This window comes from Lissotriton vulgaris, chromosome 1_1 (genome assembly GCF_964263255.1).
Source record: "Lissotriton vulgaris chromosome 1_1, aLisVul1.2, whole genome shotgun sequence".
NCBI lineage: Eukaryota > Metazoa > Chordata > Amphibia > Caudata > Salamandridae > Lissotriton > Lissotriton vulgaris.
In genome coordinates, this window is record NC_141685.1 from 231,641,343 (window position 1) to 231,666,770 (window position 25,428).

At 39.5% G+C, this 25,428-nt stretch overlaps 18 non-coding genes across 18 annotated transcripts; all 18 read right to left on the bottom strand.

Annotated features, from left to right (window-relative positions):
* Positions 1-1,404: 1,404 nt before the first annotated feature.
* TRNAK-CUU (transfer RNA lysine (anticodon CUU)) lies at positions 1,405-1,477 on the bottom strand. Its single transcript has one exon. It is a non-coding gene; the product is annotated as a tRNA-Lys (tRNA).
* Positions 1,478-2,051: 574 nt separating this feature from the next.
* Positions 2,052-2,124, bottom strand: TRNAA-AGC (transfer RNA alanine (anticodon AGC)). Its single transcript has one exon. It is a non-coding gene; the product is annotated as a tRNA-Ala (tRNA).
* Positions 2,125-2,466: 342 nt separating this feature from the next.
* TRNAK-CUU (transfer RNA lysine (anticodon CUU)) lies at positions 2,467-2,539 on the bottom strand. Its single transcript has one exon. It is a non-coding gene; the product is annotated as a tRNA-Lys (tRNA).
* A 1,211-nt stretch (positions 2,540-3,750) lies between these two features.
* Positions 3,751-3,823, bottom strand: TRNAK-CUU (transfer RNA lysine (anticodon CUU)). Its single transcript has one exon. It is a non-coding gene; the product is annotated as a tRNA-Lys (tRNA).
* Positions 3,824-4,176: 353 nt separating this feature from the next.
* TRNAA-AGC (transfer RNA alanine (anticodon AGC)) lies at positions 4,177-4,249 on the bottom strand. Its single transcript has one exon. It is a non-coding gene; the product is annotated as a tRNA-Ala (tRNA).
* A 342-nt stretch (positions 4,250-4,591) lies between these two features.
* TRNAK-CUU (transfer RNA lysine (anticodon CUU)) lies at positions 4,592-4,664 on the bottom strand. The gene has a single exon. It is a non-coding gene; the product is annotated as a tRNA-Lys (tRNA).
* A 3,952-nt stretch (positions 4,665-8,616) lies between these two features.
* On the bottom strand, positions 8,617-8,689 carry TRNAK-CUU (transfer RNA lysine (anticodon CUU)). Its single transcript has one exon. It is a non-coding gene; the product is annotated as a tRNA-Lys (tRNA).
* A 574-nt stretch (positions 8,690-9,263) lies between these two features.
* On the bottom strand, positions 9,264-9,336 carry TRNAA-AGC (transfer RNA alanine (anticodon AGC)). Its single transcript has one exon. It is a non-coding gene; the product is annotated as a tRNA-Ala (tRNA).
* Positions 9,337-9,678: 342 nt separating this feature from the next.
* TRNAK-CUU (transfer RNA lysine (anticodon CUU)) lies at positions 9,679-9,751 on the bottom strand. The gene has a single exon. It is a non-coding gene; the product is annotated as a tRNA-Lys (tRNA).
* Positions 9,752-10,962: 1,211 nt separating this feature from the next.
* TRNAK-CUU (transfer RNA lysine (anticodon CUU)) lies at positions 10,963-11,035 on the bottom strand. Its single transcript has one exon. It is a non-coding gene; the product is annotated as a tRNA-Lys (tRNA).
* A 353-nt stretch (positions 11,036-11,388) lies between these two features.
* TRNAA-AGC (transfer RNA alanine (anticodon AGC)) lies at positions 11,389-11,461 on the bottom strand. The gene has a single exon. It is a non-coding gene; the product is annotated as a tRNA-Ala (tRNA).
* A 342-nt stretch (positions 11,462-11,803) lies between these two features.
* TRNAK-CUU (transfer RNA lysine (anticodon CUU)) lies at positions 11,804-11,876 on the bottom strand. Its single transcript has one exon. It is a non-coding gene; the product is annotated as a tRNA-Lys (tRNA).
* A 5,656-nt stretch (positions 11,877-17,532) lies between these two features.
* On the bottom strand, positions 17,533-17,605 carry TRNAA-AGC (transfer RNA alanine (anticodon AGC)). Its single transcript has one exon. It is a non-coding gene; the product is annotated as a tRNA-Ala (tRNA).
* A 342-nt stretch (positions 17,606-17,947) lies between these two features.
* On the bottom strand, positions 17,948-18,020 carry TRNAK-CUU (transfer RNA lysine (anticodon CUU)). The gene has a single exon. It is a non-coding gene; the product is annotated as a tRNA-Lys (tRNA).
* A 3,334-nt stretch (positions 18,021-21,354) lies between these two features.
* Positions 21,355-21,427, bottom strand: TRNAE-CUC (transfer RNA glutamic acid (anticodon CUC)). The gene has a single exon. It is a non-coding gene; the product is annotated as a tRNA-Glu (tRNA).
* Positions 21,428-21,779: 352 nt separating this feature from the next.
* TRNAA-AGC (transfer RNA alanine (anticodon AGC)) lies at positions 21,780-21,852 on the bottom strand. The gene has a single exon. It is a non-coding gene; the product is annotated as a tRNA-Ala (tRNA).
* Positions 21,853-23,700: 1,848 nt separating this feature from the next.
* TRNAE-CUC (transfer RNA glutamic acid (anticodon CUC)) lies at positions 23,701-23,773 on the bottom strand. Its single transcript has one exon. It is a non-coding gene; the product is annotated as a tRNA-Glu (tRNA).
* A 352-nt stretch (positions 23,774-24,125) lies between these two features.
* On the bottom strand, positions 24,126-24,198 carry TRNAA-AGC (transfer RNA alanine (anticodon AGC)). The gene has a single exon. It is a non-coding gene; the product is annotated as a tRNA-Ala (tRNA).
* Between the last annotated feature and the right edge of the window lie 1,230 nt (positions 24,199-25,428).

Here is a 25,428-nt window from a genome sequence, read left to right on the forward strand (position 1 = left end):
TGTGTGTTTAATCTGCATAACATGAAAAAAGTAACCTCACTGCCTTCCACACTTTATTTGAAGTCCAATTGCCCATAACAGTGTTCAGTTCACTCCTAACTTATGCCTTACCTTCACTTATGGGATGTTTTACAGTTCAGGTTGGCCTGTTTACTACTCGAATATGAGTGATATTGTGGTGTGTTCATCTAGACTCATACCCTAGCTAATCTTGAAGTTAAATTTCCCACCAATGAGAAACCAAGGGAGATACCATTTTTGATAGTTATTGCATGTCTAATGCAAGAATATTCATCAGATTATGAGAGTCAATGCAATAATCCAGCAAAAATGACTCACTTTCGCCCAACGTGGGGCTCAAACCCACGACCCTGAGATTAAGAGTCTCATGCTCTACCGACTGAGCTAGCCGGGCTCCCACTTCAAGATGGTATGCAGACTAATCATTTTTTATGAAGGAAATCCATTCCTGGACAATTTTTGGGAGTTATTGCAAGTCTAATGCAAGATTAATCTCCATATTATGAGAGTCAATGCAATATTCAGTCAAAAATTACTCGTTTTCGCCCAACGTGGGGCTCGAACCCACAACCCTGAGATTAAGAGTCTCATGCTCTACCGACTGAGCTAGCCGGGCTCCCTCCTTAAGACAGTATGCAGACCAATCCCTTTTTGTGAAGAAAATCAAATCCTGGATATTCCTCTACTCTTGTTTTGCAAGGAAAGCCAGATTTATACATCCTTCAGAGGACAGAGTGTCAAAAAAAATAAGAGAAAATGAAAATGGAAGTTGTGAGAACTTCATTTTGAGATTGCATAAGAATTCAAATTCCTCTCACATGCTAAAGAATACCTGAACCCTTTTGATTAAACCACTTTAGTTGTTATAATGAGACCATATTCGAAAGCCATCTGTGATTTTTCTGTTCTTACTCTGCAATGACCTTGGCAATGACAAGTTAAAAATAAAATGTATGCAAATTTTATAATGGAGAATGCGGGCATCGATCCCTCTACCTCTCGCATGCTAAGCGAGCGCTCTACCATTTGAGCTAATTCCCCTGTGTGTTTAATCTGCATAACATGAAAAAAGTAACCTTACTGCCTTCCACACTTTATTTGAAGTCCAATTGCCCATAACAGTGTTAAGTTCACTCCTAACTTATGCCTTACCTCCACTTATGGGATGTTTTACAGTTCAGGTTGGCCTGTTTACTACTCGAATATGAGTGATATTGCGGTGTGTTCATCTAGACTCATACCCTAGCTAATCTTGAAGTTAAATTTCCCACCAATGAGAAACCAAGGGAGATACCATTTTTGATAGTTATTGCATGTCTAATGCAAGAATATTCACCAGATTATGAGAGTCAATGCAATAATCCAGCAAAAATTACTCATTTTCGCCCAACGTGGGGCTCGAACCCACGACCCTGAGATTAAGAGTCTCATGCTCTACCGACTGAGCTAGCCGGGCTCCCACTTCAAGATGGTATGCAGACTAATCATTTTTTATGAAGGAAATCCATTCCTGGACAATTTTTGGGAGTTATTGCAGGTCTAATGCAAGATTAATCTCCATATTATGAGAGTCAATGCAATATTCAGGCAAAAATTACTCGTTTTCGCCCAAAGTGGGGCTCGAACCCACGACCCTGAGATTAAGAGTCTCATGCACTACCGACTGAGCTAGCCGGGTTCCCTCCTTAAGACAGTATGCTGACCAATCCCTTTTTGTGAAGAAAATCAAATCCTGGATATTCCTCTACTCTTGTTTTGCAAGGAAAGCCAGATTTATACATCCTTCAGAGGACAGAGTGTCAAAAAAAATAAGAGAAAATGAAAATGGAAGTTGTGAGAACTTCATTTTGAGATTGCATAAGAATTCAAATTCCTCTCACATGCTAAAGAATACCTGAACCCTTTTGATTAAACCACTTTAGTTGTTATAATGAGACCATATTCGAAAGCCATCTGTGATTTTTCTGTTCTTACTCTGCAATGACCTTGGCAATGACAAGTTAAAAATAAAATGTATGCAAATTTTATAATGGAGAATGCGGGCATCGATCCCGCTACCTCTCGCATGCTAAGCGAGCGCTCTACCATTTGAGCTAATTCCCCTGTGTGTTTAATCTGCATAACATGAAAAAAGTAACCTTACTGCCTTCCACACTTTATTTGAAGTCCAATTGCCCATAACAGTGTTAAGTTCACTCCTAACTTATGCCTTACCTCCACTTATGGGATGTTTTACAGTTCAGGTTGGCCTGTTTACTACTCGAATATGAGTGATATTGCGGTGTGTTCATCTAGACTCATACCCTAGTTAATCTTGAAGTTAAATTTCCCACCAATGAGAAACAAAGGGAGATACCATTTTAGATAGTTATTGCATGTCTAATGCAAGAATATTCACCAGATTATGAGAGTCAATGCAATAATCCAGCAAAAATTACTCATTTTCGCCCAACGTGGGGCTCGAACCCACGACCCTGAGATTAAGAGTCTCATGCTCTACCGACTGAGCTAGCCGGGCTCCCACTTCAAGATGGTATGCAGACTAATCATTTTTTATGAAGGAAATCCATTCCTGGACAATTTTTGGGAGTTATTGCACGTCTAATGCAAGATTAATCTCCATATTATGAGAGTCAATGCAATATTCAGGCAAAAATTACTCGTTTTCGCCCAACGTGGGGCTCGAACCCACGACCCTGAGATTAAGAGTCTCATGCTGTACCGACTGAGCTAGCCGGGTTCCCTCCTTAAGACAGTATGCAGACCAATCCCTTTTTGTGAAGAAAATCAAATCCTGGATATTCCTCTACTCTTGTTTTGCAAGGAAAGCCAGATTTATACATCCTTCAGAGGACAGAGTGTCAAAAAAAATAAGAGAAAATGAAAATGGAAGTTGTGAGAACTTCATTTTGAGATTGCATAAGAATTCAAATTCCTCTCACATGCTAAAGAATACCTGAACCCTTTTGATTAAACCACTTTAGTTGTTATAATGAGACCATATTCGAAAGCCATCTGTGATTTTTCTGTTCTTACTCTGCAATGACCTTGGCAATGACAAGTTAAAAATAAAATGTATGCAAATTTTATAATGGAGAATGCGGGCATCGATACCGCTACCTCTCGCATGCTAAGCGAGCGCTCTACCATTTGAGCTAATTCCCCTGTGTGTTTAATCTGCATAACATGAAAAAAGTAACCTTACTGCCTTCCACACTTTATTTGAAGTCCAATTGCCCATAACAGTGTTAAGTTCACTCCTAACTTATGCCTTACCTCCACTTATGGGATGTTTTACAGTTCAGGTTGGCCTGTTTACTACTCGAATATGAGTGATATTGCGGTGTGTTCATCTAGACTCATACCCTAGCTAATCTTGAAGTTAAATTTCCCACCAATGAGAAACCAAGGGAGATACCATTTTTGATAGTTATTGCATGTCTAATGCAAGAATATTCACCAGATTATGAGAGTCAATGCAATAATCCAGCAAAAATTACTCATTTTCGCCCACTGTGGGGCTCGAACCCACGACCCTGAGATTAAGAGTCTCATGCTCTACCGACTGAGCTAGCCGGGCTCCCACTTCAAGATGGTATGCAGACTAATCATTTTTTATGAAGGAAATCCATTCCTGGACAATTTTTGGGAGTTATTGCAGGTCTAATGCAAGATTAATCTCCATATTATGAGAGTCAATGCAATATTCAGGCAAAAATTACTCGTTTTCGCCCAACGTGGGGCTCGAACCCACGACCCTGAGATTAAGAGTCTCATGCTCTACCGACTGAGCTAGCCGGGCTCCCTCCTTAAGACAGTATGCAGACCAATCCCTTTTTGTGAAGAAAATCAAATCCTGGATATTCCTCTACTCTTGTTTTGCAAGGAAAGCCAGATTTATACATCCTTCAGAGGACAGAGTGTCAAAAAAAAATAAGAGAAAATGAAAACGGAAGTTGTGAGAACTTCATTTTGAGATTGCATAAGAATTCAAATTCCTCTCACATGCTAAAGAATACCTGAACCCTTTTGATTAAACCACTTTAGTTGTTATAATGAGACCATATTTGAAAGCCATCTGTGATTTTTCTGTTCTTACTCTGCAATGACCTCGGCAATGACAAGTTAAAAATAAAATGTATGCAAATTTTATAATGGAGAATGCGGGCATCGATCCCGCTACCTCTCGCATGCTAAGCGAGCGCTCTACCATTTGAGCTAATTCCCCTGTGTGTTTAATCTGCATAACATGAAAAAAGTAACCTTACTGCCTTCCACACTTTATTTGAAGTCCAATTGCCCATAACAGTGTTAAGTTCACTCCTAACTTATGCCTTACCTCCACTTATGGGATGTTTTACAGTTCAGGTTGGCCTGTTTACTACTCGAATATGAGTGATATTGCGGTGTGTTCATCTAGACTCATACCCTAGCTAATCTTGAAGTTAAATTTCCCACCAATGAAATACCAAGGGAGATACCATTTTAGATAGTTACTGCATGTCTAATGCAAGAATATTCACCAGATTATGAGAGTCAATGCAATAATCCAGCAAAAATTACTCATTTTCGCCCAACGTGGGGCTCGAACCCACGACCCTGAGATTAAGAGTCTCATGCTCTACCGACTGAGCTAGCCGGGCTCCCTCCTTAAGACAGTATGCAGACCAATCCCTTTTTGTGAAGAAAATCAAATCCTGGATATTCCTCTACTCTTGTTTTGCAAGGAAAGCCAGATTTATACATCCTTCAGAGGACAGAGTGTCAAAAAAAATAAGAGAAAATGAAAATGGAAGTTGTGAGAACTTCATTTTGAGATTGCATAAGAATTCAAATTCCTCTCACATGCTAAAGAATACCTGAACCCTTTTGATTAAACCACTTTAGTTGTTATAATGAGACCATATTTGAAAGCCATCTGTGATTTTTCTGTTCTTACTCTGCAATGACCTTGGCAATGACAAGTTAAAAATAAAATGTATGCAAATTTTATAATGGAGAATGCGGGCATCGATCCCTCTACCTCTCGCATGCTAAGCGAACGCTCTACCATTTGAGCTAATTCCCCTGTGTGTTTAATCTGCATAACATGAAAAAAGTAACCTCACTGCCTTCCACACTTTATTTGAAGTCCAATTGCCCATAACAGTGTTCAGTTCACTCCTAACTTATGCCTTACCTTCACTTATGGGATGTTTTACAGTTCAGGTTGGCCTGTTTACTACTCGAATATGAGTGATATTGTGGTGTGTTCATCTAGACTCATACCCTAGCTAATCTTGAAGTTAAATTTCCCACCAATGAGAAACCAAGGGAGATACCATTTTTGATAGTTATTGCATGTCTAATGCAAGAATATTCATCAGATTATGAGAGTCAATGCAATAATCCAGCAAAAATGACTCATTTTCGCCCAACGTGGGGCTCAAACCCACGACCCTGAGATTAAGAGTCTCATGCTCTACCGACTGAGCTAGCCGGGCTCCCACTTCAAGATGGTATGCAGACTAATCATTTTTTATGAAGGAAATCCATTCCTGGACAATTTTTGGGAGTTATTGCAAGTCTAATGCAAGATTATTCTCCATATTATGAGAGTCAATGCAATATTCAGGCAAAAATTACTCGTTTTCGCCCAACGTGGGGCTCGAACCCACAACCCTGAGATTAAGAGTCTCATGCTCTACCGACTGAGCTAGCCGGGCTCCATCCTTAAGACAGTATGCAGACCAATCCCTTTTTGTGAAGAAAATCAAATCCTGGATATTCCTCTACTCTTGTTTTGCAAGGAAAGCCAGATTTATACATCCTTCAGAGGACAGAGTGTCAAAAAAAAAGAGAAAATGAAAATGGAAGTTGTGAGAACTTCATTTTGAGATTGCATAAGAATTCAAATTCCTCTCACATGCTAAAGAATACCTGAACCCTTTTGATTGAACCACTTTAGTTGTTATAATGAGACCATATTTGAAAGCCATCTGTGATTTTTCTGTTCTTACTCTGCAAAGACCTTGGCAATGACAAGTTAAAAAGAAAATGTATGCAAATTTTATAATAGAGAATGCGGGCATCGATCCCGCTACCTCTCGCATGCTAAGCGAGCGCTCTACCATTTGAGCTAATTCCCCTGTGTGTTTAATCTGCATAACATGAAAAAAGTAACCTTACTGCCTTCCACACTTTATTTGAAGTCCAATTGCCCATAACAGTGTTAAGTTCACTCCTAACTTATGCCTTACCTCCACTTATGGGATGTTTTACAGTTCAGGTTGGCCTGTTTACTACTCGAATATGAGTGATATTGCGGTGTGTTCATCTAGACTCATACCCTAGCTAATCTTGAAGTTAAATTTCCCACCAATGAGAAACCAAGGGAGATACCATTTTTGATAGTTATTGCATGTCTAATGCAAGAATATTCACCAGATTATGAGAGTCAATGCAATAATACAGCAAAAACTACTCATTTTCGCCCAACGTGTGGCTCGAACCCACGACCCTGAGATTAAGAGTCTCATGCTCTACCGACTGAGCTAGCCGGGCTCCCACTTCAAGATGATATGCAGACTAATTATTTTTTATGAAGGAAATCCATTCCTGGACAATTTTTGGGAGTTATTGCAGGTCTAATGCAAGATTAATCTCCATATTATGAGAGTCAATGCAATATTCAGGCAAAAATTACTCTTTTTTGCCCAACGTGGGGCTCGAACACACGACCCTGAGATTAAGAGTCTCATGCTCTACCGACTGAGCTAGCCGGGCTCCCTCCTTAAGACAGTATGCAGACCAATCCCTTTTTGTGAAGAAAATCAAATCCTGGATATTCCTCTACTCTTGTTTTGCAAGGAAAGCCAGATTTATACATCCTTCAGAGGACAGAGTGTCAAAAAAAATAAGAGAAAATTAAAATGGAAGTTGTGAGAACTTCATTTTGAGATTGCAGAAGAATTCAAATTCCTCTCACATGCTAAAGAATACCTGAACCCTTTTGATTAAACCACTTTAGTTGTTATAATGAGACCATATTTGAAAGCCATCTGTGATTTTTCTGTTCTTACTCTGCAATGACCTTGGCAATGACAAGTTAAAAATAAAATGTATGCAAATTTTATAATGGAGAATGCAGGCATCGATCCCGCTACCTCTCGCATGCTAAGCGAGCGCTCTACCATTTGAGCTAATTCCCCTGTGTGTTTAATCTGCATAACATGAAAAAAGTAACCTTACTGCCTTCCACACTTTATTTGAAGTCCAATTGCCCATAACAGTGTTAAGTTCACTCCTAACTTATGCCTTACCTCCACTTATGGGATGTTTTACAGTTCAGGTTGGCCTGTTTACTACTCGAATATGAGTGATATTGCGGTGTGTTCATCTAGACTCATACCCTAGCTAATCTTGAAGTTAAATTTCCCACCAATGAGAAACCAAGGGAGATACCATTTTTGAAAGTTATTGCATGTCTAATGCAAGAATATTCACCAGATTATGAGAGTCAATGCAATAATACAGCAAAAACTACTCATTTTCGCCCAACGTGTGGCTCAAACCCACGACCCTGAGATTAAGAGTCTCATGCTCTACCGACTGAGCTAGCCGGGCTCCCACTTCAAGATGATATGCAGACTAATCATTTTTTATGAAGGAAATCCATTCCTGGACAATTTTTGGGAGTTATTGCAGGTCTAATGCAAGATTAATCTCCATATTATGAGAGTCAATGCAATATTCAGGCAAAAATTACTCGTTTTCGCCCAACGTGGGGCTCGAACCCACGACCCTGAGATTAAGAGTCTCATGCACTACCGACTGAGCTAGCCGGGTTCCCTCCTTAAGACAGTATGCAGACCAATCCCTTTTTGTGAAGAAAATCAAATCCTGGATATTCCTCTACTCTTGTTTTGCAAGGAAAGCCAGATTTATACATCCTTCAGAGGACAGAGTGTCAAAAAAAAATAAGAGAAAATGAAAACGGAAGTTGTGAGAACTTCATTTTGAGATTGCATAAGAATTCAAATTCCTCTCACATGCTAAAGAATACCTGAACCCTTTTGATTAAACCACTTTAGTTGTTATAATGAGACCATATTTGAAAGCCATCTGTGATTTTTCTGTTCTTACTCTGCAATGACCTTGGCAATGACAAGTTAAAAATAAAATGTATGCAAATTTTATAATGGAGAATGCGGGCATCGATCCCTCTACCTCTCGCATGCTAAGCGAACGCTCTACCATTTGAGCTAATTCCCCTGTGTGTTTAATCTGCATAACATGAAAAAAGTAACCTCACTGCCTTCCACACTTTATTTGAAGTCCAATTGCCCATAACAGTGTTCAGTTCACTCCTAACTTATGCCTTACCTTCACTTATGGGATGTTTTACAGTTCAGGTTGGCCTGTTTACTACTCGAATATGAGTGATATTGTGGTGTGTTCATCTAGACTCATACCCTAGCTAATCTTGAAGTTAAATTTCCCACCAATGAGAAACCAAGGGAGATACCATTTTTGATAGTTATTGCATGTCTAATGCAAGAATATTCACCAGATTATGAGAGTCAATGCAATAATCCAGCAAAAATTACTCATTTTCGCCCAACGTGGGGCTCGAACCCACGACCCTGAGATTAAGAGTCTCATGCTCTACCGACTGAGCTAGCCGGGCTCCCACTTCAAGATGGTATGCAGACTAATCATTTTTTATGAAGGAAATCCATTCCTGGACAATTTTTGGGAGTTATTGCAAGTCTAATGCAAGATTAATCTCCATATTATGAGAGTCAATGCAATATTCAGGCAAAAATTACTCGTTTTCGCCCAAAGTGGGGCTCGAACCCACGACCCTGAGATTAAGAGTCTCATGCACTACCGACTGAGCTAGCCGGGTTCCCTCCTTAAGACAGTATGCTGACCAATCCCTTTTTGTGAAGAAAATCAAATCCTGGATATTCCTCTACTCTTGTTTTGCAAGGAAAGCCAGATTTATACATCCTTCAGAGGACAGAGTGTCAAAAAAAATAAGAGAAAATGAAAATGGAAGTTGTGAGAACTTCATTTTGAGATTGCATAAGAATTCAAATTCCTCTCACATGCTAAAGAATACCTGAACCCTTTTGATTAAACCACTTTAGTTGTTATAATGAGACCATATTCGAAAGCCATCTGTGATTTTTCTGTTCTTACTCTGCAATGACCTTGGCAATGACAAGTTAAAAATAAAATGTATGCAAATTTTATAATGGAGAATGCGGGCATCGATCCCGCTACCTCTCGCATGCTAAGCGAGCGCTCTACCATTTGAGCTAATTCCCCTGTGTGTTTAATCTGCATAACATGAAAAAAGTAACCTTACTGCCTTCCACACTTTATTTGAAGTCCAATTGCCCATAACAGTGTTAAGTTCACTCCTAACTTATGCCTTACCTCCACTTATGGGATGTTTTACAGTTCAGGTTGGCCTGTTTACTACTCGAATATGAGTGATATTGCGGTGTGTTCATCTAGACTCATACCCTAGTTAATCTTGAAGTTAAATTTCCCACCAATGAGAAACAAAGGGAGATACCATTTTAGATAGTTATTGCATGTCTAATGCAAGAATATTCACCAGATTATGAGAGTCAATGCAATAATCCAGCAAAAATTACTCATTTTCGCCCAACGTGGGGCTCGAACCCACGACCCTGAGATTAAGAGTCTCATGCTCTACCGACTGAGCTAGCCGGGCTCCCACTTCAAGATGGTATGCAGACTAATCATTTTTTATGAAGGAAATCCATTCCTGGACAATTTTTGGGAGTTATTGCACGTCTAATGCAAGATTAATCTCCATATTATGAGAGTCAATGCAATATTCAGGCAAAAATTACTCGTTTTCGCCCAACGTGGGGCTCGAACCCACGACCCTGAGATTAAGAGTCTCATGCTGTACCGACTGAGCTAGCCGGGTTCCCTCCTTAAGACAGTATGCAGACCAATCCCTTTTTGTGAAGAAAATCAAATCCTGGATATTCCTCTACTCTTGTTTTGCAAGGAAAGCCAGATTTATACATCCTTCAGAGGACAGAGTGTCAAAAAATATAAGAGAAAATGAAAATGGAAGTTGTGAGAACTTCATTTTGAGATTGCATAAGAATTCAAATTCCTCTCACATGCTAAAGAATACCTGAACCCTTTTGATTAAACCACTTTAGTTGTTATAATGAGACCATATTCGAAAGCCATCTGTGATTTTTCTGTTCTTACTCTGCAATGACCTTGGCAATGACAAGTTAAAAATAAAATGTATGCAAATTTTATAATGGAGAATGCGGGCATCGATACCGCTACCTCTCGCATGCTAAGCGAGCGCTCTACCATTTGAGCTAATTCCCCTGTGTGTTTAATCTGCATAACATGAAAAAAGTAACCTTACTGCCTTCCACACTTTATTTGAAGTCCAATTGCCCATAACAGTGTTAAGTTCACTCCTAACTTATGCCTTACCTCCACTTATGGGATGTTTTACAGTTCAGGTTGGCCTGTTTACTACTCGAATATGAGTGATATTGCGGTGTGTTCATCTAGACTCATACCCTAGCTAATCTTGAAGTTAAATTTCCCACCAATGAGAAACCAAGGGAGATACCATTTTTGATAGTTATTGCATGTCTAATGCAAGAATATTCACCAGATTATGAGAGTCAATGCAATAATCCAGCAAAAATTACTCATTTTCGCCCACTGTGGGGCTCGAACCCACGACCCTGAGATTAAGAGTCTCATGCTCTACCGACTGAGCTAGCCGGGCTCCCACTTCAAGATGGTATGCAGACTAATCATTTTTTATGAAGGAAATCCATTCCTGGACAATTTTTGGGAGTTATTGCAGGTCTAATGCAAGATTAATCTCCATATTATGAGAGTCAATGCAATATTCAGGCAAAAATTACTCGTTTTCGCCCAACGTGGGGCTCGAACCCACGACCCTGAGATTAAGAGTCTCATGCTCTACCGACTGAGCTAGCCGGGCTCCCTCCTTAAGACAGTATGCAGACCAATCCCTTTTTGTGAAGAAAATCAAATCCTGGATATTCCTCTACTCTTGTTTTGCAAGGAAAGCCAGATTTATACATCCTTCAGAGGACAGAGTGTCAAAAAAAAATAAGAGAAAATGAAAACGGAAGTTGTGAGAACTTCATTTTGAGATTGCATAAGAATTCAAATTCCTCTCACATGCTAAAGAATACCTGAACCCTTTTGATTAAACCACTTTAGTTGTTATAATGAGACCATATTTGAAAGCCATCTGTGATTTTTCTGTTCTTACTCTGCAATGACCTCGGCAATGACAAGTTAAAAATAAAATGTATGCAAATTTTATAATGGAGAATGCGGGCATCGATCCCGCTACCTCTCGCATGCTAAGCGAGCGCTCTACCATTTGAGCTAATTCCCCTGTGTGTTTAATCTGCATAACATGAAAAAAGTAACCTTACTGCCTTCCACACTTTATTTGAAGTCCAATTGCCCATAACAGTGTTAAGTTCACTCCTAACTTATGCCTTACCTCCACTTATGGGATGTTTTACAGTTCAGGTTGGCCTGTTTACTACTCGAATATGAGTGATATTGCGGTGTGTTCATCTAGACTCATACCCTAGCTAATCTTGAAGTTAAATTTCCCACCAATGAAATACCAAGGGAGATACCATTTTAGATAGTTACTGCATGTCTAATGCAAGAATATTCACCAGATTATGAGAGTCAATGCAATAATCCAGCAAAAATTACTCATTTTCGCCCAACGTGGGGCTCGAACCCACGACCCTGAGATTAAGAGTCTCATGCTCTACCGACTGAGCTAGCCGGGCTCCCTCCTTAAGACAGTATGCAGACCAATCCCTTTTTGTGAAGAAAATCAAATCCTGGATATTCCTCTACTCTTGTTTTGCAAGGAAAGCCAGATTTATACATCCTTCAGAGGACAGAGTGTCAAAAAAAATAAGAGAAAATGAAAATGGAAGTTGTGAGAACTTCATTTTGAGATTGCATAAGAATTCAAATTCCTCTCACATGCTAAAGAATACCTGAACCCTTTTGATTAAACCACTTTAGTTGTTATAATGAGACCATATTTGAAAGCCATCTGTGATTTTTCTGTTCTTACTCTGCAATGACCTTGGCAATGACAAGTTAAAAATAAAATGTATGCAAATTTTATAATGGAGAATGCGGGCATCGATCCCTCTACCTCTCGCATGCTAAGCGAACGCTCTACCATTTGAGCTAATTCCCCTGTGTGTTTAATCTGCATAACATGAAAAAAGTAACCTCACTGCCTTCCACACTTTATTTGAAGTCCAATTGCCCATAACAGTGTTCAGTTCACTCCTAACTTATGCCTTACCTTCACTTATGGGATGTTTTACAGTTCAGGTTGGCCTGTTTACTACTCGAATATGAGTGATATTGTGGTGTGTTCATCTAGACTCATACCCTAGCTAATCTTGAAGTTAAATTTCCCACCAATGAGAAACCAAGGGAGATACCATTTTTGATAGTTATTGCATGTCTAATGCAAGAATATTCATCAGATTATGAGAGTCAATGCAATAATCCAGCAAAAATGACTCATTTTCGCCCAACGTGGGGCTCAAACCCACGACCCTGAGATTAAGAGTCTCATGCTCTACCGACTGAGCTAGCCGGGCTCCCACTTCAAGATGGTATGCAGACTAATCATTTTTTATGAAGGAAATCCATTCCTGGACAATTTTTGGGAGTTATTGCAAGTCTAATGCAAGATTATTCTCCATATTATGAGAGTCAATGCAATATTCAGGCAAAAATTACTCGTTTTCGCCCAACGTGGGGCTCGAACCCACAACCCTGAGATTAAGAGTCTCATGCTCTACCGACTGAGCTAGCCGGGCTCCATCCTTAAGACAGTATGCAGACCAATCCCTTTTTGTGAAGAAAATCAAATCCTGGATATTCCTCTACTCTTGTTTTGCAAGGAAAGCCAGATTTATACATCCTTCAGAGGACAGAGTGTCAAAAAAAAAGAGAAAATGAAAATGGAAGTTGTGAGAACTTCATTTTGAGATTGCATAAGAATTCAAATTCCTCTCACATGCTAAAGAATACCTGAACCCTTTTGATTGAACCACTTTAGTTGTTATAATGAGACCATATTTGAAAGCCATCTGTGATTTTTCTGTTCTTACTCTGCAAAGACCTTGGCAATGACAAGTTAAAAAGAAAATGTATGCAAATTTTATAATAGAGAATGCGGGCATCGATCCCGCTACCTCTCGCATGCTAAGCGAGCGCTCTACCATTTGAGCTAATTCCCCTGTGTGTTTAATCTGCATAACATGAAAAAAGTAACCTTACTGCCTTCCACACTTTATTTGAAGTCCAATTGCCCATAACAGTGTTAAGTTCACTCCTAACTTATGCCTTACCTCCACTTATGGGATGTTTTACAGTTCAGGTTGGCCTGTTTACTACTCGAATATGAGTGATATTGCGGTGTGTTCATCTAGACTCATACCCTAGCTAATCTTGAAGTTAAATTTCCCACCAATGAGAAACCAAGGGAGATACCATTTTTGATAGTTATTGCATGTCTAATGCAAGAATATTCACCAGATTATGAGAGTCAATGCAATAATACAGCAAAAACTACTCATTTTCGCCCAACGTGTGGCTCGAACCCACGACCCTGAGATTAAGAGTCTCATGCTCTACCGACTGAGCTAGCCGGGCTCCCACTTCAAGATGATATGCAGACTAATTATTTTTTATGAAGGAAATCCATTCCTGGACAATTTTTGGGAGTTATTGCAGGTCTAATGCAAGATTAATCTCCATATTATGAGAGTCAATGCAATATTCAGGCAAAAATTACTCTTTTTTGCCCAACGTGGGGCTCGAACACACGACCCTGAGATTAAGAGTCTCATGCTCTACCGACTGAGCTAGCCGGGCTCCCTCCTTAAGACAGTATGCAGACCAATCCCTTTTTGTGAAGAAAATCAAATCCTGGATATTCCTCTACTCTTGTTTTGCAAGGAAAGCCAGATTTATACATCCTTCAGAGGACAGAGTGTCAAAAAAAATAAGAGAAAATTAAAATGGAAGTTGTGAGAACTTCATTTTGAGATTGCAGAAGAATTCAAATTCCTCTCACATGCTAAAGAATACCTGAACCCTTTTGATTAAACCACTTTAGTTGTTATAATGAGACCATATTTGAAAGCCATCTGTGATTTTTCTGTTCTTACTCTGCAATGACCTTGGCAATGACAAGTTAAAAATAAAATGTATGCAAATTTTATAATGGAGAATGCAGGCATCGATCCCGCTACCTCTCGCATGCTAAGCGAGCGCTCTACCATTTGAGCTAATTCCCCTGTGTGTTTAATCTGCATAACATGAAAAAAGTAACCTTACTGCCTTCCACACTTTATTTGAAGTCCAATTGCCCATAACAGTGTTAAGTTCACTCCTAACTTATGCCTTACCTCCACTTATGGGATGTTTTACAGTTCAGGTTGGCCTGTTTACTACTCGAATATGAGTGATATTGCGGTGTGTTCATCTAGACTCATACCCTAGCTAATCTTGAAGTTAAATTTCCCACCAATGAGAAACCAAGGGAGATACCATTTTTGAAAGTTATTGCATGTCTAATGCAAGAATATTCACCAGATTATGAGAGTCAATGCAATAATACAGCAAAAACTACTCATTTTCGCCCAACGTGTGGCTCGAACCCACGACCCTGAGATTAAGAGTCTCATGCTCTACCGACTGAGCTAGCCGGGCTCCCACTTCAAGATGATATGCAGACTAATCATTTTTTATGAAGGAAATCCATTCCTGGACAATTTTTGGGAGTTATTGCAGGTCTAATGCAAGATTAATCTCCATATTATGAGAGTCAATGCAATATTCAGGCAAAAATTACTCGTTTTCGCCCAACGTGGGGCTCGAACCCACGACCCTGAGATTAAGAGTCTCATGCACTACCGACTGAGCTAGCCGGGTTCCCTCCTTAAGACAGTATGCAGACCAATCCCTTTTTGTGAAGAAAATCAAATCCTGGATATTCCTCTACTCTTGTTTTGCAAGGAAAGCCAGATTTATACATCCTTCAGAGGACAGAGTGTCAAAAAAAAATAAGAGAAAATGAAAACGGAAGTTGTGAGAACTTCATTTTGAGATTGCATAAGAATTCAAATTCCTCTCACATGCTAAAGAATACCTGAACCCTTTTGATTAAACCACTTTAGTTGTTATAATGAGACCATATTTGAAAGCCATCTGTGATTTTTCTGTTCTTACTCTGCAATGACCTTGGCAATGACAAGTTAAAAATAAAATGTATGCAAATTTTATAATGGAGAATGCGGGCATCGATCCCTCTACCTCTCGCATGCTAAGCGAACGCTCTACCATTTGAGCTAATTCCCCTGTGTGTTTAATCTGCATAACATGAAAAAAGTAACCTCACTGCCTTCCACACTTTATTTGAAGTCCAATTGCCCATAACAGTGTTCAGTTCACTCCTAACTTATGCCTTACCTTCACTTATGGGATGTTTTACAGTTCAGGTTGGCCTGTTTACTACTCGAATATGAGTGATATTGTGGTGTGTTCATCTAGACTCATACCCTAGCTAATCTTGAAGTTAAATTTCCCACCAATGAGAAACCAAGGGAGATACCATTTTTGATAGTTATTGCATGTCTAATGCAAGAATATTCATCAGATTATGAGAGTCAATGCAATAATCCAGCAAAAATGACTCATTTTCGCCCAACGTGGGGCTCAAACCCACGACCCTGAGATTAAGAGTCTCATGCTCTACCGACTGAGCTAGCCGGGCTCCCACTTCAAGATGGTATGCAGACTAATCATTTTTTATGAAGGAAATCCATTCCTGGACAATTTTTGGGAGTTATTGCAAGTCTAATGCAAGATTAATCTCCATATTATGAGAGTCAATGCAATATTCAGGCAAAAATTACTCGTTTTCGCCCAACGTGGGGCTCGAACCCACAACCCTGAGATTAAGAGTCTCATGCTCTACCGACTGAGCTAGCCGGGCTCCCTCCTTAAGACAGTATGCAGACCAATCCCTTTTTGTGAAGAAAATCAAATCCTGGATATTCCTCTACTCTTGTTTTGCAAGGAAAGCCAGATTTATACATCCTTCAGAGGACAGTGTCAAAAAAAAGAGAAAATGAAAATGGAAGTTGTGAGAACTTCATTTTGAGATTGCATAAGAATTCAAATTCCTCTCACATGCTAAAGAATACCTGAACCCTTTTGATTGAACCACTTTAGTTGTTATAATGAGACCATATTTGAAAGCCATCTGTGATTTTTCTGTTCTTACTCTGCAAAGACCTTGGCAATGACAAGTTAAAAAGAAAATGTATGCAAATTTTATAATAGAGAATGCGGGCATCGATCCCGCTACCTCTCGCATGCTAAGCGAGCGCTCTACCATTTGAGCTAATTCCCCTGTGTGTTTAATCTGCATAACATGAAAAAAGTAACCTTACTGCCTTCCACACTTTATTTGAAGTCCAATTGCCCATAACAGTGTTAAGTTCACTCCTAACTTATGCCTTACCTCCACTTATGGGATGTTTTACAGTTCAGGTTGGCCTGTTTACTACTCGAATATGAGTGATATTGCGGTGTGTTCATCTAGACTCATACCCTAGCTAATCTTGAAGTTAAATTTCCCACCAATGAGAAACCAAGGGAGATACCATTTTTGATAGTTATTGCATGTCTAATGCAAGAATATTCACCAGATTATGAGAGTCAATGCAATAATACAGCAAAAACTACTCATTTTCGCCCAACGTGTGGCTCGAACCCACGACCCTGAGATTAAGAGTCTCATGCTCTACCGACTGAGCTAGCCGGGCTCCCACTTCAAGATGGTATGCAGACTAATTATTTTTTATGAAGGAAATCCATTCCTGGACAATTTTTGGGAGTTATTGCAGGTCTAATGCAAGATTAATCTCCATATTATGAGAGTCAATGCAATATTCAGGCAAAAATTACTCTTTTTTGCCCAACGTGGGGCTCGAACACACGACCCTGAGATTAAGAGTCTCATGCTCTACCGACTGAGCTAGCCGGGCTCCCTCCTTAAGACAGTATGCAGACCAATCCCTTTTTGTGAAGAAAATCAAATCCTGGATATTCCTCTACTCTTGTTTTGCAAGGAAAGCCCGATTTATACATCCTTCAGAGGACAGAGTGTCAAAAAAAATAAGAGAAAATGAAAATGGAAGTTGTGAGAACTTCATTTTGAGATTGCATAAGAATTCAAATTCCTCTCACATGCTAAAGAATACCTGAACCCTTTTGATTAAACCACTTTAGTTGTTATAATGAGACCATATTTGAAAGCCATCTGTGATTTTTCTGTTCTTACTCTGCAATGACCTTGGCAATGACAAGTTAAAAATAAAATGTATGCAAATTTTATAATGGAGAATGCGGGCATCGATCCCGCTACCTCTCGCATGCTAAGCGAGCGCTCTACCATTTGAGCTAATTCCCCTGTGTGTTTAATCTGCATAACATGAAAAAAGTAACCTTACTGCCTTCCACACTTTATTTGAAGTCCAATTGCCCATAACAGTGTTAAGTTCATTCCTAACTTATGCCTTACCTCCACTTATGGGATGTTTTACAGTTCAGGTTGGCCTGTTTACTACTCGAATATGAGTGATATTGTGGTGTGTTCATCTAGACTCATACCCTAGCTAATCTTGAAGTTAAATTTCCCACCAATGAGAAACCAAGGGAGATACCATTTTTGATAGGTATTGCATGTCTAATGCAAGAATATTCACCAGATTATGAGAGTCAATGCAATAATCCAGCAAAAATTACTCATTTTCGCCCAACGTGGGGCTCGAACCCACGACCCTGAGATTAAGAGTCTCATGCTCTACCGACTGAGCTAGCCGGGCTCCCACTTCAAGATGGTATGCAGACTAATCATTTTTTATGAAGGAAATCCATTCCTGGACAATTTTTGGGAGTTATTGCAGGTCTAATGCAAGATTAATCTCCATATTATGAGAGTCAATGCAATATTCAGGCAAAAATTACTCGTTTTCGCCCAACGTGTGGCTCGAACCCACGACCCTGAGATTAAGAGTCTCATGCTCTACCGACTGAGCTAGCCGGGCTCCCTCCTTAAGACAGTATGCAGACCAATCCCTTTTTGTGAAGAAAATCAAATCCTGGATATTCCTCTACTCTTGTTTTGCAAGGAAAGCCAGATGTATACATCCTTCAGAGGACAGAGTGTCAAAAAAAAATAAGAGAAAATGAAAACGGAAGTTGTGAGAACTTCATTTTGAGATTGCATAAGAATTCAAATTCCTCTCACATGCTAAAGAATACCTGAACCCTTTTGATTAAACCACTTTAGTTGTTCTAATGAGCCCATATTTGAAAGCCATCTGTGATTTTTCTGTTCTTACTCTGCAATGACCTTGGCAATGACAAGTTAAAAATAAAATGTATGCAAATTTTATAATGGAGAATGTGGGCATCGATCCCTCTACCTCTCGCATGCCAAGCGAACGCTCTACCATTTGAGCTAATTCCTCTGTGTGTTTAATCTGCATAACATGAAAAAAGTAACCTCACTGCCTTCCACACTTTATTTGAAGTCCAATTGCCCATAACAGTGTTCAGTTCACTCCTAACTTATGCCTTACCTTCACTTATGGGATGTTTTACAGTTCAGGTTGGCCTGTTTACTACTGGAATATGAGTGATATTGTGGTGTGTTCATCTAGACTCATACCCTAGCTAATCTTGAAGTTAAATTTCCCACCAATGAGAAACCAAGGGAGATACCATTTTTGATAGTTATTGCATGTCTAATGCAAGAATATTCACCAGATTATGAGAGTCAATGCAATAATCCAGCAAAAATGACTCATTTTCGCCCAACGTGGGGCTCAAACCCATGACCCTGAGATTAAGAGTCTCATGCTCTACCGACTGAGCTAGCCAGGCTCCCACTTCAAGATGGTATGCAGACTAATTATTTTTTATGAAGGAAATCCATTCCTGGACAATTTTTGGGAGTTATTGCAGGTCTAATGCAAGATTAATCTCCATATTATGAGAGTCAATGCAATATTCAGGCAAAAATTACTCGTTTTCGCCCAACGTGGGGCTCGAACCCACAACCCTGAGATTAAGAGTCTCATGCTCTACCGACTGAGCTAGCCGGGGTCCCTCCTTAAGACAGTATGCAGACCAATCCCTTTTTGTGAAGAAAATCAAATCCTGGATATTCCTCTACTCTTGTTTTGCAAGGAAAGCCAGATTTATACATCCTTCAGAGGACAGAGTGTCAAAAAAAAAGAGAAAATGAAAATGGAAGTTGTGAGAACTTCATTTTGAGATTGCATAAGAGTTCAAATTCCTCTCACATGCTAAAGAATACCTGAACCCTTTTGATTAAACCACTTTAGTTGTTATAATGAGACCATATTTGAAAGCCATCTGTGATTTTTCTGTTCTTACTCTGCAAAGACCTTGGCAATGACAAGTTAAAAATAAAATGTATGCAAATTTTATAATAGAGAATGCGGGCATCGATCCCGCTACCTCTCGCATGCTAAGCGAGCGCTCTACCATTTGAGCTAATTCCCCTGTGTGTTTAATCTGCATAACATGAAAAAAGTAACCTTACTGCCTTCCACACTTTATTTGAAGTCCAATTGCCCATAACAGTGTTAAGTTCACTCCTAACTTATGCCTTACCTCCACTTATGGGATGTTTTACAGTTCAGGTTGGCCTGTTTACTACTCGAATATGATTGATATTGCGGTGTGTTCATCTAGACTCATACCCTAGCTAATCTTGAAGTTAAATTTCCCACCAATGAGAAACCAAGGGAGATACCATTTTTGATAGTTATTGCATGTCTAATGCAAGAATATTCACCAGATTATGAGAGTCAATGCAATAATACAGCAAAAACTACTCATTTTCGCCCAACGTGTGGCTCGAACCCACGACCCTGAGATTAAGAGTCTCATGCTCTACTGACTGAGCTAGCCGGGCTCCCACTTCAAGATGGTATGCAGACCAATTATTTTTTATGAAGGAAATCCATTCCTGGACAATTTTTGGGAGTTATTGCAGGTCTAATGCAAGATTAATCTCCATATTATGAGAGTCAATGCAATATTCAGGCAAAAATTACTCTTTTTCGCCCAACGTGGGGCTCGAACACACGACCCTGAGATTAAGAGTCTCATGCTCTACCGACTGAGCTAGCCGGGCTCCCTCCTTAAGACAGTATGCAGACCAATCCCTTTTTGTGAAGAAAATCAAATCCTGGATATTCCTCTACTCTTGTTTTGCAAGGAAAGCCAGATTTATACATCCTTCAGAGGACAGAGTGTCAAAAAAAATAAGAGAAAATTAAAATGGAAGTTGTGAGAACTTCATTTTGAGATTGCATAAGAATTCAAATTCCTCTCACATGCTAAAGAATACCTGAACCCTTTTGATTAAACCACTTTAGTTAATATAATGAGACCATATTTGAAAGCCATCTGTGATTTTTCTGTTCTTACTCTGCAATGACCTTGGCAATGACAAGTTAAAAATAAAATGTATGCAAATTTTATAATGGAGAATGCGGGCATCGATCCCGCTACCTCTTGCATGCTAAGCGAGCGCTCTACAATTTGAGCTAATTCCCCTGTGTGTTTAATCTGCATAACATGAAAAAAGTAACCTTACTGCCTTCCACACTTTATTTGAAGTCCAATTGCCCGTAACAGTGTTAAGTTCACTCCTAACTTATGCCTTACCTCCACTTATGGGATGTTTTACAGTTCAGGTTGGCCTGTTTACTACTCGAATATGAGTGATATTGCAGTGTGTTCATCTAGACTCATACCCTAGCTAATCTTGAATTTAAATTTCCCACCAATGAGAAACCAAGGGAGATACCATTTTTGATAGTTATTGCATGTCTAATGCAAGAATATTCACCAGATTATGAGAGTCAATGCAATAATCCAGCAAAAATTACTCATTTTCGCCCAATGTGGGGCTCGAACCCACGACCCTGAGATTAAGAGTCTCATGCTCTACGGACTGAGCTAGCCGGGCTCCAACTTCAAGATGGTATGCAGACTAATCATTTTTTATTAAGGAAATCCATTCCTGGACAATTTTTGGGAGTTATTGCATGTCTAATGCAAGATTAATCTCCATATTATGAGAGTCAATGCAATATTCAGGCAAAACATACTCGTTTTCGCCCAACGTGGGGCTCAAACCCACGACCCTGAGATTGAGAGTCTCATGCTCTACCGACTGAGCTAGCCGGGTTCCCTCCTTAAGACAGTATGCAGACCAATCCCTTTTTGTGAAGAAAATCAAATCCTGGATATTCCTCTACTCTTGTTTTGCAAGGAAAGCCAGATTTATACATCCTTCAGAGGACAGAGTGTCAAAAAAAATAAGAGAAAATGAAAACGGAAGTTGTGAGAACTTCATTTTGAGATTGCATAAGAATTCAAATTCCTCTCACATGCTAAAGAATACCTGAACCCTTTTGATTAAACCACTTTAGTTGTTATAATGAGACCATATTTGAAAGCCATCTGTGATTTTTCTGTTCTTACTCTGCAATGACCTTGGCAATGACAAGTTAAAAATAAAATGTATGCAAATTTTATAATGGAGAATGCGGGCATCGATCCCGCTACCTCTCGCATGCTAAGCGAGCGCTCTACCATTTGAGCTAATTCCCCTGTGTGTTTAATCTGCATAACATGAAAAAAGTAACCTCACTGCCTTCCAAACTTTATTTGAAGTCCAATTGCCCATAACAGTGTTCAGTTCACTCCTAACTTATGCCTTACCTCCACTTATGGGATGTTTTACAGTTCAGGTTGGCCTGTTTACTACTCGAATATGAGTGATATTGCGGTGTGTTCATCTAGACTCATACCCTAGCTAATCTTGAATTTAAATTTCCCACCAATGAGAAACCAAGGGAGATACCATTTTTGATAGTTATTGCATGTCTAATGCAAGAATATTCACCAGATTATGAGAGTCAATGCAATAATCCAGCAAAAATTACTCATTTTCGCCCAACGTGGGGCTCGAACCCACGACCCTGAGATTAAGAGTCTCATGCTCTACGGACTGAGCTAGCCGGGCTCCAACTTCAAGATGGTATGCAGACTAATCATTTTTTATTAAGGAAATCCATTCCTGGACAATTTTTGGGAGTTATTGCATGTCTAATGCAAGATTAATCTCCATATTATGAGAGTCAATGCAATATTCAGGCAAAACATACTCGTTTTCGCCCAACGTGGGGCTCGAACCCACGACCCTGAGATTAAGAGTCTCATGCTCTACCGACTGAGCTAGACGGGCTCCCACTTCAAGATGGTATGCAGACTAATTATTTTTTATGAAGGAAATCCATTCCTGGACAATTTTTGGGAGTTATTGCAGGTCTAATGCAAGATTAATCTCCATATTATGAGAGTCAATGCAATATTCAGGCAAAAATTACTCTTTTTCGCCCAACGTGGGGCTCGAACACACGACCCTGAGATTAAGAGTCTCATGCTCTACCGACTGAGCTAGCCGGGCTCCCTCCTTAAGAGAGTATGCAGACCAATCCCTTTTCGTGAAGAAAATCAAATCCTGGATATTCCTCTACTCTTGTTTTGCAAGGAAAGCCAGATTTATACATCCTTCAGAGGACAGAGTGTCAAAAAAAATAAGAGAAAATTAAAATGGAAGTTGTGAGAACTTCATTTTGAGATTGCATAAGAATTCAAATTCCTCTCACATGCTGAAGAATACCTGAACCCTTTGGATTAAACCACTTTAGTTGTTATAATGAGACCATATTTGAAAGCCATCTGTGATTTTTCTGTTCTTACTCTGCAATGACCTTGGCAATGACAAGTTAAAAATAAAATGTATGCAAATTTTATAATGGAGAATGCGGGCATTGATCCCGCTACCTCTCGCATGCTAAGCGAGCGCTCTACCATTTGAGCTAATTCCCCTGTGTGTTTAATCTGCATAACATGAAAAAAGTAACCTTACTGCCTTCCACACTTTATTTGAAGTCCAATTGCCCGTAACAGTGTTAAGTTCACTCCTAACTTATGCCTTACCTCCACTTATGGGATGTTTTACAGTTCAGGTTGGCCTGTTTACTACTCGAATATGAGTGATATTGCGGCGTGTTCATCTAGACTCATACCCTAGCTAATCTTGAATTTAAATTTCCCACCAATGAGAAACCAAGGGAGATACCATTTTTGATAGTTATTGCATGTCTAATGCAAGAATATTCACCAGATTATGAGAGTCAATGCAATAATCCAGCAAAAATTACTCATTTTCGCCCAACGTGGGGCTCGAACCCACGACCCTGAGATTAAGAGTCTCATGCTCTACGGACTGAGCTAGCCGGGCTCCAACTTCAAGATGGTATGCAGACTAATCATTTTTTATTAAGGAAATCCATTCCTGGACAATTTTTGGGAGTTATTGCATGTCTAATGCAAGATTAATCTCCATATTATGAGAGTCAATGCAATATTCAGGCAAAACATACTCGTTTTCGCCCAATGTGGGGCTCAAACCCACGACCCTGAGATTGAGAGTCTCATGCTCTACCGACTGAGCTAGCCGGGTTCCCTCCTTAAGACAGTATGCAGACCAATCCCTTTTTGTGAAGAAAATCAAATCCTGGATATTCCTCTACTCTTGTTTTGCAAGGAAAGCCAGATTTATACATCCTTCAGAGGACAGAGTGTCAAAAAAAATAAGAGAAAATGAAAACGGAAGTTGTGAGAACTTCATTTTGAGATTGCATAAGAATTCAAATTCCTCTCACATGCTAAAGAATACCTGAACCCTTTTGATTAAACCACTTTAATTGTTATAATGAGACCATATTTGAAAGCCATCTGTGATTTTTCTGTTCTTACTCTGCAATGACCTTGGCAATGACAAGTTAAAAATAAAATGTATGCAAATTTTATAATGGAGAATGCGGGCATCGATCCCGCTACCTCTCGCATGCTAAGCGAGCGCTCTACCATTTGAGCTAATTCCCCTGTGTGTTTAATCTGCATAACATGAAAAAAGTAACCTTACTGCCTTCCAAACTTTATTTGAAGTCCAATTGCCCATAACAGTGTTCAGTTCACTCCTAACTTATGCCTTACCTCCACTTATGGGATGTTTTACAGTTCAGGTTGGCCTGTTTACTACTCGAATATGAGTGATATTGTGGTGTGTTCATCTAGACTCATACCCTACCTAATCTTGAAGTTAAATTTCCCACCAATGAGAAACCAAGGGAGATACCATTTTTGATAGTTATTGCATGTCTAATGCAAGAATAATCACCAGATTATGAGAGTCCAGCAAGAATTACTCATTTTCGCCCAATGTGGGGCTCGAACCCACGACCCTGAGATTAAGAGTCTCATGCTCTACCGACTGAGCTAGCCGGGCTCCCAACTTCAAGATGGTATGCAGACTAATCATTTTTTATGAAGGTAATCCATTCCTGGACAATTTTTGGGAGTTATTGCATGTCTAATGCAAGATTAATCTCCATATTATGAGAGTCAATGCAATATTCAGGCAAAAATTACTCGTTTTCGCCCAACGTGGGGCTCGAACCCACGACCCTGAGATTAAGAGTCTCATGCTCTACCGACTGAGCTAGCCGGGTTCCCTCCTTAAGACAGTATGCAGACCAATCCCTTTTTGTGAAGAAAATCAAATCCTGGATATTCCTCTACTCTTGTTTTGCAAGGAAAGCCAGATTTATACATCCTTCAGAGGACAGAGTGTCAAAAAAAATAAGAGAAAATGAAAATGGAAGTTGTGAGAACTTCATTTTGAGATTGCATAAGAATTCAAATTCCTCTCACATGCTAAAGAATACCTGAACCCTTTTGATTAAACCACTTTAGTTGTTATAATGAGACCATATTTGAAAGCCATCTGTGATTTTTCTGTTCTTACTCTGCAATGACCTTGGCAATGACAAGTTAAAAATAAAATGTATGCAAATTTTATAATGGAGAATGCGGGCATCGATCGCGCTACCTCTCGCATGCTAAGCGAGCGCTCTACCATTTGAGCTAATTCCCCTTTGTGTTTAATCTGCATAACATGAAAAAAGTAACCTCACTGCCTTCCACACTTTATTTGAAGTCCAATTGCCCATAACAGTGTTAAGTTCACTCCTAACTTATGCCTTACCTTCACTTATGGGATGTTTTACAGTTCAGGTTGGCCTGTTTACTACTCGAATATGAGTGATATTGTGG